Source organism: Pipistrellus kuhlii, unplaced genomic scaffold (assembly GCF_014108245.1).
Source record: "Pipistrellus kuhlii isolate mPipKuh1 unplaced genomic scaffold, mPipKuh1.p scaffold_m20_p_1, whole genome shotgun sequence".
Lineage (NCBI taxonomy): Eukaryota > Metazoa > Chordata > Mammalia > Chiroptera > Vespertilionidae > Pipistrellus > Pipistrellus kuhlii.
The window spans coordinates 69500981-69518499 of record NW_023425404.1 but is presented as its reverse complement, the minus strand read 5'-3'; the positions used below and the strand labels follow the sequence as shown (position 1 = coordinate 69518499).

The following is a 17519-nucleotide window of genomic DNA, read 5'->3' as shown; positions in this document are numbered from 1 at the left end:
GGCTACATTTGTGGCTGTTACATTTGTAGGGATTCTATATAGAGCTAGAGCTGCAAGCATATGACTCAGTCACATTCTAATTCTAGTACAGTGCTCAACCACTTACATACCCTTTGGTGAGAAGCCCTGTAGTTCTTCTGGCCTGTAATATCTTTCATTGCAATGATTAAAAAAAATTGCTGAAACCAATTTGGCTCAGTGGTAGAGCGTCAGTCTGCGGACTGAAAGGTCCCAGGTTCGATTCTGGTCAAGGGCATGTACATTGGTTGCAGGCACATCCGCAGTAGGGGGTGGGCAAGAGGCAGCTGGTTGATGTTTCTCTCTCATCAACGTTTCTGGCTCTCTATCTCTCTCCCTTCCTCTCTGTAAAATATCAATAAAATATTGAAAAAAAATATTACACATCATTGGTGGTTTTATTTACAACAGAAGGATAAGCAAATGTCATTAAAAAAAACAACTCTAGTGAATCTAGATAAAATATAAAGTTCCTTATATTATTATTTTAATTTTTCTCTGTTTAAAATTATATCAAAAATAAAGGTTAACCCCAAGCTGGATGTTCTAAAAGCATTATATAATTCATACTCTGACCAATTAAATTAGCCTTCTATTTCCTAGCATCTGATTAATGACTGCTTTATTTCAAATAACCATCTCCAAAACAAAGTTTCAGCAAAAATAAAGGATTATTCACACATTTTAGTTAGATTTTTATCATTTGTTTTTCTTCCAGCACATGAATTTTAAGATGTCCTAAGTAGTAGGGGAGAAACAATGTTTTGTAAGTATATCCTATATAATAAAGAGCTAATATGCTAATTAGACCAAAGAGCAGGATGACCGTCTGGATGACCTTCCGGAAGAGCCAAGGCTGCGAGAGGCTGTGAGGACCTGCTAAATCTGCAAGGGCCGGCAGAGGCTCTCAATAACAGCTCAAGTTTTAACAACTTAACATCATCTAACAATTTTTTTTAAATAAATCTTTATTGTTCAGATTATTACAATTGTTTCTCTTCCTCTCTCGCCCCCATAGCTCCACTCCACCAGGTCCCCATCCCACCCTCTGCCCTTACCTCCCTCCCCCCCCCCCCAGCTTTCTTCATTTAACAATTTAACAAGCAATCTAGAAAGCCACTGTCTAGGCAGGGGTCCTCAAACTTTTTAAAGTGGGGGCCAGATCACGGTCCCTCAGAGAGCTGGAGGGCCGGACTATATGAACTACTAATTCCTACTGCAACACCTCGGCTGCGCTCACTGCCCAAAAAACCTGGCGGGCCGGATCAGACTCCTCTGCGGGCCGCATGTGGCCGTAGTTTAAAGACGCCTGGAAGAGGTATTGAGTCTTCCACTGCTTACCCCAACGTGGCCTGTTAGTGATATTCAGTTTGATTCTCCTCCCTTCTACAGGTGGAGCCTGATTTCACTTTCCTTGCGCTTAGCAACTTCCACCAAAAAGCCTGGTAGAAATGACAATGTGTGACGATGTCATAAGAGGCATTGTGACTTTCCTATCATGGGTCACTAGCATTGGAGGAAGCTACAATAGTTGCCATGACATAAAGGACTCTCAAGATGCTCTTTAAAGAGGTCTTGGCAAAGAAGTGAGGTATTTACTCAAAGCCTTATAAGGGAGTCATTTTGAAAGTAAATCCTTCAGCTCCAGTCAAGGGGTTGCACAAGTCCTTCATAGGACTGCACACTGGCTGACAGTCTGGGAGCAACTTCCTAGGAGACCCTAAGCCAGAATTACACTGCTCAGCTGCTTTCAAATTTTGACCCAGCCCTAACCGGTTTGGCTCAATGGTAGAGCGTTGGCCTGCGGACTCAAGGGTCCCAGGTTCGATTCTGGTCAAGGACATGACATGTACCTTGGTTGCAGGCACATACCCACTAGAAAGTGTGAAGGCAGCTGATCGATGTTTCTCTCTCATCGATGTTTCTAACTTTCTATCCCTCTTTCTTCCTCTCTGTAAAAATTCGATAAAATATGTTTTAAAAATTTTTTTGATCCAAAGAAATGATAAAAATAATAAAAGTTTATTGTTTCAAGTCACAAAGTTTTGGGGTGATTTGTTACACAGCAATAACTAACTAACACAATAAAGTAAGCCCAATTCCCTTTCACGGCAGCTGAGTAGCTATTCTAACAGTTTTTTTGGTGGTATATTTGGGGTTTTCAATATATAAGATTATGCCACCTGCAAACAGACAATTCTACTTATTTCTTTTGGATTTAAGTATGTTTTATGCTTTTCTTGCCTGGCTTCTCTGCTAGGATTTCTAGTATTGTGTTGAATAGGAGTGGTGAGAATGCACATTCGTCTTCCTGATTTTACAGGAAAAGCTTTCAACCTTTCACCATAGAGTATGATGCTAGATGCATGTATAGATGGCCTTTATTATGTTGAAGCACGTTCCTTCTTTACCTAATTTGTTGAGAATTTCTATCATGAATGTTTTTTGTTAAATGCTGTTTCTATTGAGATGACGTTGATATTTATTTCACAGTCTATTAGTGTGATGTATCACATTTACTAATTTGCATATGTTGAACCATCCTTGAATCTAGGGATGAATCCTACTTGATCATAATGTATGATCCTTTTAATGTGCTGTTGAATTTGGTTTGTTATTATTTTATTGAGAAATTTTATATCCATACTCATCAGGAATATTGTACTGTAGTGTCCTTTATCTGGTTTTGATGTCAGGGAGTTGAACGCACACTGTAGAAAAGAAAAATAAATTCAACATGGCCAACAAGAAAATGAAAGAAGGAATGCTGAAAAATTCACAAATCGACAATCTCCAAACAAAGGGAAGTCCAGGCCTAGAAGACTTCACTGATGAATTCTATCAAGTATTTAAGAACTGGCATCAATGTTTTCCAAACTGATCCATAATATAGAAGAGGAAACACATCAATATACAAAGCCAGCATTTATCTTCATACCAAAGCTAAAGGCATCACTGAAAAGCTACAGACCAGTACTCCTTATGAATGTAGATGCAAAAATCATCAACAAAATACCTGCAAACTGAATCTTTGCTAAGAGAACTACACACCAGGATAAAGTGTGGTTTATCACAGGAATACCTGGGTGGTTCAACGTATGAAGCAAGTCAAATAATGTAATACATCAATTAACAATAAAAGCAAAACGTGCCGAAACCGGTTTGGCTCAGTGGATAGAGCGTCGGCCTATGGACTGAAAGGTCCCAGGTTCGATTCCGGTCAAGGGTATGTACCTTGGTTGCGGGCACGTCCCCAGTACGGGGGTGTGCAAGAGGCAGCTGATCGATGATTCTCTCTCATTGATGTTTCTAACTCTCTATCCCTCTCTCTTCCTCTCTGTAAAAAATCAATAAAATATATTAAAAAAAAAAAAGCAAAAGGTGACATGTAGATTGATGTAGAAAAAAAACACTGACAAAATCCAACACTTTCATGATAAAAAAAACTCAACACTCTAGGAATAGAAGGGATCTTCCTCAGCATGATAAAAGGGCATCACAGCTAATATACTTCAGTGGTGAAGGACTGAAAGCTTTCCACATAAAATCTGGAGCAAACAACCAGGTCTACTCTCACCACTTCTATTCAACACTGTAGAAGTTCTAACTAGAACAATTAAGCAAGAAGGAAATTAGAGCCGGGACCGGTTTGGCTCAGTGGATAGAGCGTCGGCCTGCGGACTGAAGGGTCCTGGGTTCGATTCCGGTCAAGGGCATGTACCTTGGTTGCTGGTGCATCCCGGTGGGGGGTTGCAGGAGGCAGCTGATTGATGATTCTCTCTCATCGATGTTTCTAACTCTCTGTCCCTCTCAATTCCTCTCTGTGTAAAATCAATAAAATATATTAAAAAAAAGAAAAAAAAAGGAAATTAGAGGCATTCAAATTGAAAGCAATATAGCTCTATTTGCAGATCACATGATATGTGGAAAATATCCCAATGAATTAGCAAAGCATCCCACAAAAACAGAGATTCTGAGATGTCAGCAGCATGGCAGCATGAGAAGACCTCCAGGTCTTTACCCTTGAAGGATAGCAATAATTCAATAAAGGATTTCCTCCTCGACACACAAACACGTCTGAGATATGCCTATTGAGACATCTGAAGGTGGGAATGAACAGGGCAACAGGATGGGGAAAGGACAGAGGAAAGCCATAGATGCATTCTAGAGTTCTCTGCTGTCCCAGAAGATGCAATAGCAATGAACAGTAGGACTGCAACCCCCACTGGGTAAACCAGAGGGGGCAGAGACAGCAATCAGGCCTGAGCTGTTGGCACACATTGAGGCTGAGGCCAGGGTCAAGGGCAGAGAAGTAGTGCAGAAGGTGGCAGGATTCTACAACCTGTCATTACTAGTGAAAGAAATCTGCAGTTCTGGGAACTATCCATCATATTCCCCCATGACTCTCCAGTGAAATCCTCACTTGAAAGACTGTAAAAAGGGAGAAAAAACTTTCCAGCGTAAGCAGTCTGTTCTCACTGCAGCTAAACCCTCTAGGAAGAACATAGCTGCAGATATGCAATACCCCCCCCCCCCCCTCATACACACATACCTTCCCCAACTCATTGAGGTAGAGCATGGTAGAAGCAGCTGGGTCAACTCAGAGTGGCTCTGCAGGGAACAGAAGGCAGCACAGGGAACACACAGGTAGCATAACCCATAGCCTGCCACTTCCCACCATGGAGGTGGTACTCTGAGACTGAGGAGATCAAGTTGTAAAGAGGATATCCACCTCCTTGAAATTTTTCCTTTCTTTTTGAACTCCCTTCTTACCTTGGATTGATGGATTAATCTCTGTCTGGACATTTGTGGAAATACACACACATACACACACACACACACATTTTTAATTCTCACCTGAGGATATATTTTATTGATTTTTAGAGAGAGAAAGGAGGGAGTGGGGGGAAGGAGGGAGGAAGGGAGAGAAAGAGAAATATTGATAACAGAGAAATATCGATTGGTTGCCTCCAGTACACACCCTGACTGGGGATCAAACCTGCAACCTAGGTATGTGCCCTGACAGAAAATCAAACCCTCAAAACTTTGGTACAAAGGATGACACTACAATCAACTGAGCCACCCAGCCAGGTCACGAAATATTTTAAGTATTTGACTCACTCTTTAGCTGGTTAATAACTAGAGGTCTTTCTTTTGTTTTCCAGTAGGTGGTGTTGAAGAGCAAGTTTTTCTTTTCTGTTACCTACACCACAGGTTTCCAAGGGTTTCTATAGAGTAGAAGGTATTTGTAAACAATACCTCCAAGGAACTACTATCCAAAATACAGTATAAAAAACTCATACATCCCTAACTGGTTTGGCTCGGTTTGGCTCAGTGGATAGAGCATCCACCTGCGGACTGAGGGTCCCAGGTTCGATTCTAGTCAAGGGCATGTATTGGGTCTAGTAATAATTAATGTCGTTTTTAACATTCGTTTAAAATCTTGCTTGGCGTTGACTTGTATTGACATAATCTTCAAACACGTGGTATCTACAGAACGTGTGAAGTGCAATTAACAAGTTTTGCTTGAAAAAGTTTGTGTTTGGTTTGGTTTTTGTTGCAAAACTAGGGCTAAGAAGATGGCGAATGAAGAGCATATTCGGCACTGCATGCTTTACGAGTTCCAATTAGGAAGAAAAGCAAGTGAGGCTGCAAAAAACATCTGTAGTGCTCTTGGTCAAGATGCAGTTAGCGCCAGAAAATGCCAGCGTTGGTTTGAGAAATTTCGCGAGGGAAATTTTTCGTTAGATGACAAGAGTGGTCGAGGTCGTGTGTCCAATTTTGATCAAGAAGCTCTTCAAGCTCTTTTGGTGCAAAATCCTCAAATTACCCAACAAGAGCTTGCGACAACTTTAAATTGTTCACAAAAAAACAATTTCCAATCAATTGCGTGCACTTGGCAAAGTCCAAAAGTTTGGAAAATGGGTTCCTCATGAGTTGACCGACAACAACCGTAATCAAAGAGTCACCATTTGCAGTTCGCTCCTTTCTCGTCAAAACCGTTTGCCGTTTTTAGAGCAAATTGTTACCGGAGATGAAGAATGGGTGCTGTATGTTAATTTGAAAAGGCGGCCTCAATTGTTGGACAAAAATGAGGCTCCGCAGCCCACGCCAAAACCTGACTTGCATGCGAAAAAAGTGATGTTGTGTGTTTGGTGGAATTTTAAAGAAATTCTTCATTATGAACTTTTACCATCTAACCAAACCAATACAAGTGCAGTGTATAGTGCCCAATTGGAAAGGTTAGCCCAAGCTTTAAGAGAAAAAGAACCCGCGCTGATTAATCGGAAGGGCGTAATTCTTCACCACGATAACGCACGACCGCATACTGCAAGAATCACTGCTGAAAAACTGAGCCAGTTGGAATGGGAAGTTCTCCCTCAACCTGCACATTCTCCTGATATTGCCCCTTCCGATTACCATTTGTTTTATTCTTTGCAAAACTTTCTTCTTGGAAAAAAATTTAATAATGAAGAATGCCTCAAAAATGCATTGACCGAAATTTTTGCATCAAAATCACAAGAATTTTACAACAGAGGGATTAAAATGCTTCCTGAGCGTTGGGCACAAGTAGTAGAAAACAACGGCAACTATATTGTTGATTAAATTTTGTTGTATTGTTTAAATAAATTTGATTTTTAAAAGTATTAGAAAACGACATTAATTATTACTAGACCTAATACCTTGGTTGCAGGCACATCCCCAGAAGCGATATGCAGGAGGTATCTGATCAATGTCTCTTTCTCATCTATGTTTCTAACTCTCTATCCCTCTCCCTTCCTCTCTGTAAAAAATCAATTACAAAAAAATTTTTTTTTTTTTTTTTTTTTTGTTAAAAGAACTCATACAGCCTTGGTTGGGTGGCTCAGTTGGTTGGTGCATCATCCTGTACACAAAACTTTGAGGGTTTGATTCCTGGTCAGGACACATACCTAGGTTGCAGGTTCCATACATGGTCTGGTGCATTTGAGATATTAATGTATTGCTCTTATGTCTCACTCTCATTAAAAGGAAAAGCCACATGTAAGGAGCGTGTAAATCACCACTCCATCTTAACAACAAAAGCTGAAAAGACTGAAAAATGAATAACTTTTTGGATCTGTCAGAGAGGGGTGGATTCAGGATATACCACTGTCCCCAAGACTGAAGATATAGGTGAATACTGGGAGTCACAGCTTACCTCAACAGAGATTTACCAGCTATAACTGTTGTGGAAGGAAAATCTGTACTGTAATTGACTAATTGCTGGAAGCTCAGTGCATACAACTTTGATATTTAAAAATTCTAGAGGGATCCAGTCATGGGGCCTTCTCACAATATTGTGAGATTTATCGTCAGGAACTTGACGAGGATCCACAGTAAATATCACAGAAAAATCTCCTTGTATTTTCGGCAGGGGGAGGGGAAAAGGTTCATTTTGAAAGACACCAAAGCACTCTGTCCTGGTCTCAGGAAAACTAATTAAGCAGAGACTAAACTGCTTGGGTATTGTCAGAGCCTAAATGACCTGGGGTCAAGGAAATACCCAACCCCAACCCATTCTAGCTATCCTGACCCACACAATCGGGGAGAAAAAGACTGAGAAATACTTGTAAAGTTCATAGTCCAGGAGCATAGGCTGGTGAAAAGACTGAGTGAGACCTATTCATAGGGCTATAGAACATTTCCTCTTCCCCATACCTTACCACCACATTACTAACAGCCTATTTATTTACCATTCCTTTAAGTTTCTAAATGTACCAATTAAAAGACTGATTTGTCAGAGTGGATTAAAAAGTCAGGCTTTACTTACAAGAAAGCCACTTTAAATATATTTATATTTAAAAGTAAAAGGGTGGAGAAAAATATTCCCTGCCAACACTAACCAAAAGAAAGCAGAAGTAATATTAATTTCAGACAGAACAGACTTCAAATAAGGACATTTATCTGAGATATATAAGGGCATACGTAATGATAAAGAAATCAATACTGCAAGGAAGTGTAAAATATTTAACCAGTATGTGCCTAACAACAGAGTATTAAACTATGTGAGGCAAAACTAGAAGAATTGTGAAGAGAAACAGATGAACCCACTACCATAGTTGGATACTTCAACTCTCTCCATCAGAAATGGATAGATCCAACAGGCAAAAAAGTCATTAAGGACATAATTAATTCATCATCAATCAACTGGACATAATGGACAACTTCATCCAACATTCTTCTTAAGCTTAAATGCAATATTCACCAAGACAGACTACATTCTGGGTCAAAAAACAGACCATAACACCTTTAACCATAACAACTTGCTCTCATACCACAATGGAATTAAACTAGAAATCAGTACTAGTCCACCAACTTACACCATACACAAAATAAAACTCAAAATAGATAAAGGACTTAAACATAAGACGGGAAACCATAGAAATATTAGAGGAATCCACAGGCAGCAAAATCTCATAGACATATGCCAAAGCAATGTCTTCACCGATACAGCTCCTAGGGCAATGGAAACTAAAGAGAAAATAAACAAATGGAGCTACATCAAAATAAAAAGCTTCTGCAAAGCAAAAGAAACCATCAGCAGCTCTCTTCCACCATGCTGTAGGCATGAGTGGGACAGAGCCCATGCTAGCATGGAAGAGGCTCTTTTGTTTATTGCATCGGACTCGGCTCCCTAGTGGTCCTTGGGGATCACGAAGTCTGGGCATAACACTGGCTAAATAGCCACATGGCCGCCAAAAACCTTATATTCCCTTCCCGTTCTCCCATCGTTCCCCAGCTTGTTGTGCATTCTTTCCAAAAATTGGGACTTCTTTAAAATACTGCGGGACGCGGGACAAATTGTTAAAAATCAGGACTGTCCTGCCAAAATTGGGATGTCTGGTCCCCTTAAAGTAAAACTCCTTTTCTTTTCTTCTCACTTTCCCCCTCCTGCCTTAGCAGTCCCAGGGTGATTTAAGCTATGTTTTTTTGTTGTTGTTGTTTGTTTTTTGTTTTTTTGGTTAGGAAGAATAGTTATTAGCCATTTGCTCTCAAGTGTCCTTGTTTGGGGAAAATAAGGTCTTGCGATTCATATGCTGGTTGTAAGCTGCCCAAAATATTTGGCCTTATTTAATTTTCTTGTCTCAGTTTCTTTATTCTACTTCCCTAGGAATTTTTCTCACTTATTATCCTGCCATACCACCTTGTTCAAAAAAATATTAAGATTTAAATATACATGAAGGAATGCAACCCTGGGAAGACAATATGTGACCAAGGCAAGAATGGAACTCAAAGACAAGAGCTACTGGTTGTTCAATTGAAACAAATCCCCGTGTTTGCAGTTCAGGATACGTTTGCTATAGCATCTCTACTCCGGCCCATGCTTTCCCCTCAAATTCTGGCCCTCCAGAACCCCGCTGCTGGTTTTCAGGAAGGATGCCTAGTCTATAGCTGGAGTTCAAGGAGTGCAATGAAGTCATAAGCCACAAGCATCAAAAGGCGCCACAGCAGCATGCTTTAATGGCAATTCTGGCCATGCTTCTGAGATGTTGTTGTTATGCATTTTCCTCCTTGGCTTCTGACCCATTATCTGGAATTTTATCATGTCTTCCAGACTCAAAATCCTGTAGCAGCCACATTCTGCAGCATATGCTCAAGGATCATTGAAAATTTTGTCACCATAGGAAATTTTTCCTTTAAAGACAGGGATGCGGTTTGAGATCTTAAATTCACTTTAGAAAATGCTTATTTGTCTACTCAATGTTGTTATTAAAGACCTTATGCAAAGAAAAAGAAAAGAAAAAAAAAGAAACCATCAGCAAAACAACAAGAAAGCCCACTGCATGGCAGAATATATTTGCCAATGTTATCAGCGATAAGGGCTTAATCTCCAACATTTACAGGGAACTCATACAATTTAACAGAAGATAAACCATCCAATCAAAAAATGGGCAAAGGACCTAAATAGACACTTTTCAAAAGAGACATAAGGAAGGCCAAGAGACATATGAAAACATGTTCAAAGTCACTAGTCATCCGAGATGCAAATCAAGACAACAATGAGATACCATCTCACACCTGTCAGAATGGCTATCATCAACAAATCAGCAAATGACAAGTGCTAGGGAGGATACAGAGAAAAAGGAACCATCATGCACTGCTGGTGGGAATGCAGACTGGTGCAGCCACATGGAGAACAGACTTCAAAGTATGGAGTTTCCTCAAAAAACTAAAAATGGAACTCCCATTTGACCCAGTGATTCCACTTCTAGGAATATATCCCAAGAAACTAGAAACACCAATCAGAAGGGATATATGCACCCCTATGTTCATAGCAGCACAATTTACAATAGCTAAGATTTGGAAACAACCTAAGTGCCCATCAGATGAGTGGATTAAAAAATTATGGTACATCTACAGAATGGAAAACTACACTGCAGTAAAAAAGAAGGAATTCTTACCATTTGCAACAGCAGAGATGGAACTGGAGAGCATTATGCTAAGTGAATTAACCAGTCAGAGAAGGATAAATATCATATGATCTCACTCACTTGTGGAATATAATTAACAACATAAACTGATGAACAAAAACAGATTCAGAGACAAAGAAGCATCAATCAGACCGTCAAACCTTAGAGGGCAAGTAGGTGGGGATAAGGGGGAGAAATCACCAAAGGACTTGTATGCATGCATATAAGCCTAACCAATGGACACAGACACCAGGGGGGTGAGGGCATGAGTCGGGGGAGAGCAATGGGGGATAAGGATACATATGAAATACCTTAATAAAGATAAAAACACATTAAAAAAACACAATTCCAAATTCAACTAGAAACATAAAGATAACGGAAAAATCCCAAAACACATAGAGATTAAACAACACACTTAAATAACACAAGAGTCAAAAAAGAAATCTCTAGAGAAAATACGAAGTATTTGGAACTAAATGAAAACACAAAATATTAACCCTTTGCACTCCGCTGTCCCCTCTCAGGGGACATCGGAATTCTAGCATATCACTCAGATGTCCCCTCTCAGGGGGGACATTGCAGTTTATTAGTGATTACGGGGAATTGAGTTAATTCAACGCACGTGTCCGCCACAAAGTAGCGTCGAGTAGCTGGTAGCCAATGTCCAGAATGGTTCGGAGTGCAAAGGGTTAAACTCTGGGGGAGGCTGTGAAAGCAATGCTCAGAAGTCAATATATAGCACTGAATGCATATATTAAAAAAGATCCGCCAAAACCGGCTTGGCTCAGTGAATAGAGCGTTGGTCTGCGGACTGAAAGGTCCCGGGTTCGATTCTGGTGAAGGGCATGTACCTTGGTTGCGGGCACATCCCCAGTAGTAGGTGTGCAAGAGGCAGCTGATCGATGATTCTCTCTCATCGATGTTTCTAACTCTCTATCCCTCTCTCTTCCTCTCTGTAAAAAATCAATAAAAATAAATAAATAAATAAACAAATAAATATTAATAAATAAATAAAAAAGATCCAACTATATTATATCCTGAAAAGCAAAAACAATGAAGACAGTAAAAAGATCAGTGGTTGCATGGGAAGTGGGATGAATAGGTGGAGCACAAAGGAATTTTAAACCAGTGAAAATACTCTGTGTGATATCATAATGATGGATATGTTATTACTTATTTTTATCTAAACCCAATAAATGTACAACACCCAAGAGTGAACAGCAATTTAAACTGTGGACTCTGAGTGATTATCATGTCAATGCAGGTTCATCAAGTTTAACAAATGTACCACTGTAGTGGGAGATGATGACAATGAGTCTATGCATGTGTGGGGGCAGGAGGTACATGGGAAATCTCCATTATAATCCCCTCAATTTTTCTGTGAACCTAAAATTGCTCATTAAAAAGTCTTAAAAAAAGAAAATATAATAAATTTACTACCAGTTTATATTGAGTTACTTTACAACTAGTCCTCAGGAAACATGTTTCCCACCCTCTTCCTCTTCATATTGGCTCCGTGCCTACTTTTAATGTTTCTTCTTAATTCCATTGTCATCTCAGCACGTGAAAAGTTTTCTAGTTTGGCTCCCAATAGTTGTTTGGTATTCCAATTCCAAATCCAAGAGAAATAATGTGAATAGCCTAGCCCACATCAGATATTCAGCTCTGACTTAAATACCTGGTACCACTCTGGCTGGAGACAGTATGTGGCATGGAAGCATCTAACCCTTCTACCCACTCACTGGTCCTTAGAATGATGTCCCCACATTGTCAGACAGGTTTTTAAAGGAAAGGCGGAGGGCAAGGTCAGGTAACAATCTTAACTGTTCAACCAGGGGGGGGGGAGGGGGGGGGCAAATCTGTTTTCAATTCCTCAATATTTTCATAATTTAGAATTGATGCAGAAATATATTCGTGTACAAATAAGATTAACTTTCTATTATGAAGTTAATTTTTAAATTACACTTAACTCATTCCTATAGTTAAAACAAATTGTACTAACTAGAAATTAAATGCCAAAAGAAAAATTTTAAGTTACTAAATATGTTGGTACATCAGTTTTTTTCTTCTTAATATGGAGATAATAAAATGGCTACAAGGATTAGTATGAAAGAGTTCTGTGAATGTTAGTAAATATTGCTCTTAATTTTTTCCCACTTGTAGGTCTTCTGAGCCAATTTCAGTACTTATTTTTCCATATTTGTCAAATTTACAAATGATATGATATGATATGTCTAAAATCTCTTTTCTAAACTACACAAAAGGTTATGCTTTCAGAATTAACAAGATACAATATGTTAGCACTCATTGAACATACAGTTTCAGAGAATAAGGACTCACTGTTCTGTATTAAGAATTTGCAGGTAAAAATACAATGAGGACAAGAGCTCAGAATCTAGTGTTAAAATGTTTACAACTAAAATCCACGGTGGAAAAAACATTCTGCCTAGAGGAATCTAGGTAGGTATTTAAAACTCACTGGGTAAAATTCTAAGAAGAAATAAAAAAAGATCAATGGCTAAGTATGCATAACAATGACAGAGAACAGATTTGAAGAACTGTAGTATGGATAAAACGTCACAGGTTGGAAAGGGTGGTGAAGTATTATGAAGATGATGCTTGAAAACAGAGGATGGAATCTGACTGAGAAGGGCTTTGTAAAAAACACTAAGAAATTTTAATTTTATATGGTAGGCAATGGGAAGCAAAAACCAGAGATTTTTATGGAGCAACATTTGTAAGGACAGAATGCAGAAAGGGGCAAGGGCACCTACCTGGGTTGCAGGTTCAAGCCCTGCCCCAAAGGAGGCCTGTGCAGGAGGCAATCAATGAATGTACCTCTCTCACATCCATGATTCTCTTTCTCATTCATATTCTAATTCTCCCTCCCTCCCTCCCTCCCTCCCTCTCTCTCTCTCTCTGCCACCCACTCCTTTCCACTCTCAGAAAGACAAGTACCATATGATTTCACTGATATGTGGAATCTAATGAACAAAATGAACTAACAAGCAAAAGAGCGACAGACCCACAGAAAGCAGGCTGACAGCTGGAAGTCGGTGGTGGGGAGGACTGGGGAGCTAGGTGGTGGTGGTGGTAGTGGTGGAGGGATTGAGAAAAAAGAAAAAAATATGGTAAAAAACTCCTAAGACGAATAACAGTGTAGTGACTGCTAAGGGGCAGTGGGGGAAGGGGAAGGAAGGTGAAGGGGGGTCTAGCGGGAATAAATGGTGATGGAGGGAGACCGGGCTTGGATTGGTGAACACATAATACAGAGTACAGATGATGTGTTGTGGAACTGTGCAACCTGTTTACTAGTAATGTGGATTTTTTTCAGTAGATTGAGTTACACATGTTGATATACATGTGATTTGATATATATGCTATTTTGTTGTATTGACAGCAAGCTTCAAAACTTCGTATGTCAAATTTGCTGAATTTAACATCATAGATATTTTTACGCTTAGAAATGTTGAATTTCATGCCCCCAAAAAAGCATTTGTGGGAACTTATAATTCATTATTTTATTTTGAAGAAAAGTGCTGCTGAGCCGAAACCGGTTTGGCTCAGTGGATAGAGCGTTGGCCTGCGGACTGAAAGATCCCAGGTTCAATTCCCGTCAAGGGCATGTACCTTGGTTGCGGGCACATCCCCAGTAGGGGGTGTGCAGGAGGCAGCTGATCGATGTTTCTCTCTCATCGATGTTTGTGACTTTCTATCTTTCTCCCTTCCTCTCTGTAAAAAATCAATAAAATATATTTTTTTTAAAAACCAACAAAAAAGAAAAGTGCTGCTGAGTACTTGGGGAAGCTTATGGTGAACATGTTCTATCTCAAGATACTTGTGAACGCTGGTTTAAACACTTTAAAAGTGATGATTTTGATGTGAAAGACAAAGACATTCAGATCAACCAAAAAAGTTTAAAGACCAATTACAAGCATTATTGGATGAAGATGTGTGTCAAACTCAAAAACAACTTGTATAAAGGGCAGCAGACATCCCATCCAGTCTCAGTCCCCTCAGCCCCGCAGGAGAAGACAGTTGGGGGCAATCTGGCAGGCAGGGGAGGGCAGTTGGAGGTGATTGGGCCAGGAGGGAAGGGCAGTTGGGGATGGTCATGCTGGCATGGGGAACAGTTAGGGGCTGGCAGGCAGAGTGGTTAGGGACAATCAGGCAGGCGAGTGCTTAGGAGCCAGCAGTCCTGGATTGTAAGGATATCCAATGCATGACTGGGCCTAAACCAGCAGTCCCACATCCCCGTGGGGTCCCAGAATGGAGAAGGTGCTGGCTCTGCTGAATTTTGTGCACCGGGCCTCTAGTATATTATAAAGCCTATTTAGGAAAGATCATGTCAAGAGTTTTTGAAATTCTGGCCAAATTCTCTCTAGTTAAATTCAAAATAAATACAGATTCCTTGGCCCTGCCCTCCAGACCTATTCTGAGATCTGAAGCCCAGTAATCAGCATTTACTAATCCTCATGAGAAGATATTTTTTCCATTCATCTTTTTTAAAGAGAGTGGAAGGGGAGTAAGGAAAGGAGGGAAAGAGAGAGAAGCAGCTCTCATGACTGGTTGCCTTGCGCCCACACCCATAGAGCTAGGGATGGAGCTCCTCCTTGACTGGAATCTGAACCTATGACCCTTCAGTCCCTGGACTGGCACTCTAACCCACATGTGTCAAACACAAGGCCCGCGGGCCAAATCCGTCCCACCAGGCCTTGCAATGTGGCCCGCACCGCGCTGTCATCACTGCACTCCGCTGCATTTCCATCACAATGACAGTTTATGACTGTTCAGTAAACCATTCGGCCCTCGATTTAGGCTGGATTTTAGATTTTGGCCCCTTCTTTGATTGAGTTCGACACCCCTACTAACCACTGGGCAACTGACTAGTGCTAGAATCTTTATTTAATAAGTCCTTCAAGGTAATGCTAACCACTGGGCAACTGACTAGTGCTAGAATCTTTATTTAATAAGTCCTTCAAGGTAATGTTAACCACTGGGCAACTGACTAGTGCTAGAATCTTTATTTAATAAGTCCTTCAAGGTAATGTGTGCGTAATAAAACTTGGAACTCGCTTATCTAGGGAAGACAGGGCAAACACTCAATGAAAAGAGTCCAGGTAAGGGGAAAAACAAAACAAAAACACATTAAAATGTAGACACCAATGTTCAAAAAAAAAAATTACTATTTGCTGGTAGTTTACACAAAATGAGCCAAATAGCTCCAGGGAAAGTATAGTGAATGTCTTTGCTACAGTCTTACACAAGACGTTTAAATTTCAATGATCATAAATACTGAATATTAAACTTATTTCTCCCCCCTCCCCCAGCTAATAATGAAACAAAATTTCATTAGCAGGGATGGAAGAGTGGGAGTAGTCAGCACTAGATGAAGGAGTGTCTAAGTCCTACTTCGTAAGAGCTATTTACACACACACACACACACACACACACACACACACACACACGATACCTTGGTGTTAAAAATCTTAAAAGGAACCTAAAATAGCTGTTCCTATAAGGCAAGACATAAAATTTATGTACACGTAGAGCACTCATTCAGTGTCCCCTTGAGCTAGCGCTGACCCGCCAGGCAAGTCCAGCCCGCACCTTGCACACACCCTCGGGGCTCACATTTAAACCAGCCCAACAAGGCGGGGCTTCGCCGCGGGCTTAGGCAGAGCTGGATATTTTAGGCAGTTCGTTAATACAGACAAAACAAACAGACAAAGAAAACACACCAAAATAAAAAAACAGAGCAAAGCAAAACAAAGAAACCTCCATGGTGGAAACGGAGCAGTAAATTTCCCAAGTGACTCCACTCTCACCCAGCAGGCCAACAACCAATGAAGGGGGCGAGGCGTGTCTGCGGCGCTCCCCGAACCGCACCCCCATTGTTAGCAACTGAGGCGACCCCGGCGAGGGGTGCGATGCCCACAGGCCCTTCCCACGGGCCAGAGTCTCCGATTTTTTTATTTTTTTATTTTTTTTGCGGCGCAAGAAAAAAAAAATGCCCAGCGTGGTGGAAGAAAAACATCCGGGTTTTAAATAACAAAGGCGACTCGGATTTCAGTTTAAATCCCTACCGGGCAGTCCACAGCCTGTCACTCCCCCGCCGCCGCCGCCGCCGCCGCCGGACGGGAGCACGGCCCGCAGCGGCCATCCTCCTGGAGGAGAGAATCCCGAGCTCCGCCGGGCGCCGCGGCGTTCGGAAGGTCTTTGAGAAAGGAGGGTTCCTTCACCCGGGCAACGCCGGCTACCCCACCGCCCAAGCTTCGGCCTTCCAGCCCGAACGGGGGCGGGGGATGCCGGGCCGCAACGACCGGCATGTCCGAGATTAAACCAAGGTCCCAGGTTTTGAAACGAGGCTCAGAATGCGATCAGAATCGCCTTCGTACGCACCCGCCGCCAACCGTCGGGAGCGCTGGGCCGGGACAAGCTCCTCCGCGCCCCCGACTTCTCCGCATCCCCAACGCCCGCCCCGCCGCCCCAACACGACCCACCGGCCGCCCCAGGCCGCCCGCCGCGCCCTGGAACCCTCCGCTCCCTCCCGCTCCCCGGCCGCTCACCCCGGCGCGGCCAGAGGTTCCAGAAGGGCCCGGCCACTTTTCAGTTCTCGCGCTGCAGCACCAGCAACATCCCCATCCAACGGCCTGCAAGATTCAAAATCCCCACTTCCGCCCGCAACCCGGAAGGGGCGCCCGGCCCCGCCCCCCGGGGGCGGACCCCGCGGCGGCGCGGGTGGGGATGGGGATGGCGGCGGCGGCGGTGTGCCCAGCGCGTTGCCTTCCGGGCTGTGTGGGCGTCCCTTCGGTGTCTTTCCTCCGGCTCCTGGTTTCCGTGCACAGCGGGGTGGGCGTTTCCGCCGGTGGCTTCTCGGAGGACCCTGTTGTGTCTGAAGTTTCATTCCTCCCAGGAATGGAGAGGATAAAAGCGGTGACTTACCCTCCGTAGACTGCAGTCACAGCAAGAAAAAGCAGACTCCCAGACTGGACACGGGGTTTACTTGGGCCTCCTTAGCCCTCGCCCGGCAGAGACAGGACTTTTAACCTCTTTTCCTCCCTAGTT

General features: G+C 42.0%; 1 protein-coding gene across 5 annotated transcripts in view; it reads right to left on the bottom strand.

Moving 5' to 3' along the window:
• G2E3 (G2/M-phase specific E3 ubiquitin protein ligase) overlaps positions 1-17150 on the bottom strand; it is a 69791-nt gene extending 52641 nt beyond the window's left edge. For 2 of the 5 annotated variants that reach the window (XM_036450831.2, XM_036450850.2), the window contains exon 1: positions 17021-17144. The gene's annotated coding sequence lies outside the window, so the exon portion shown is untranslated. Of the gene's footprint in view, positions 1-17020 lie in introns of all 5 variants that reach the window. The other 3 variants (XM_045585179.1, XM_036450840.2, XM_045585173.1) reach the window with 2 other exon arrangements.
• Positions 17151-17519: the final 369 nt, after the last annotated feature.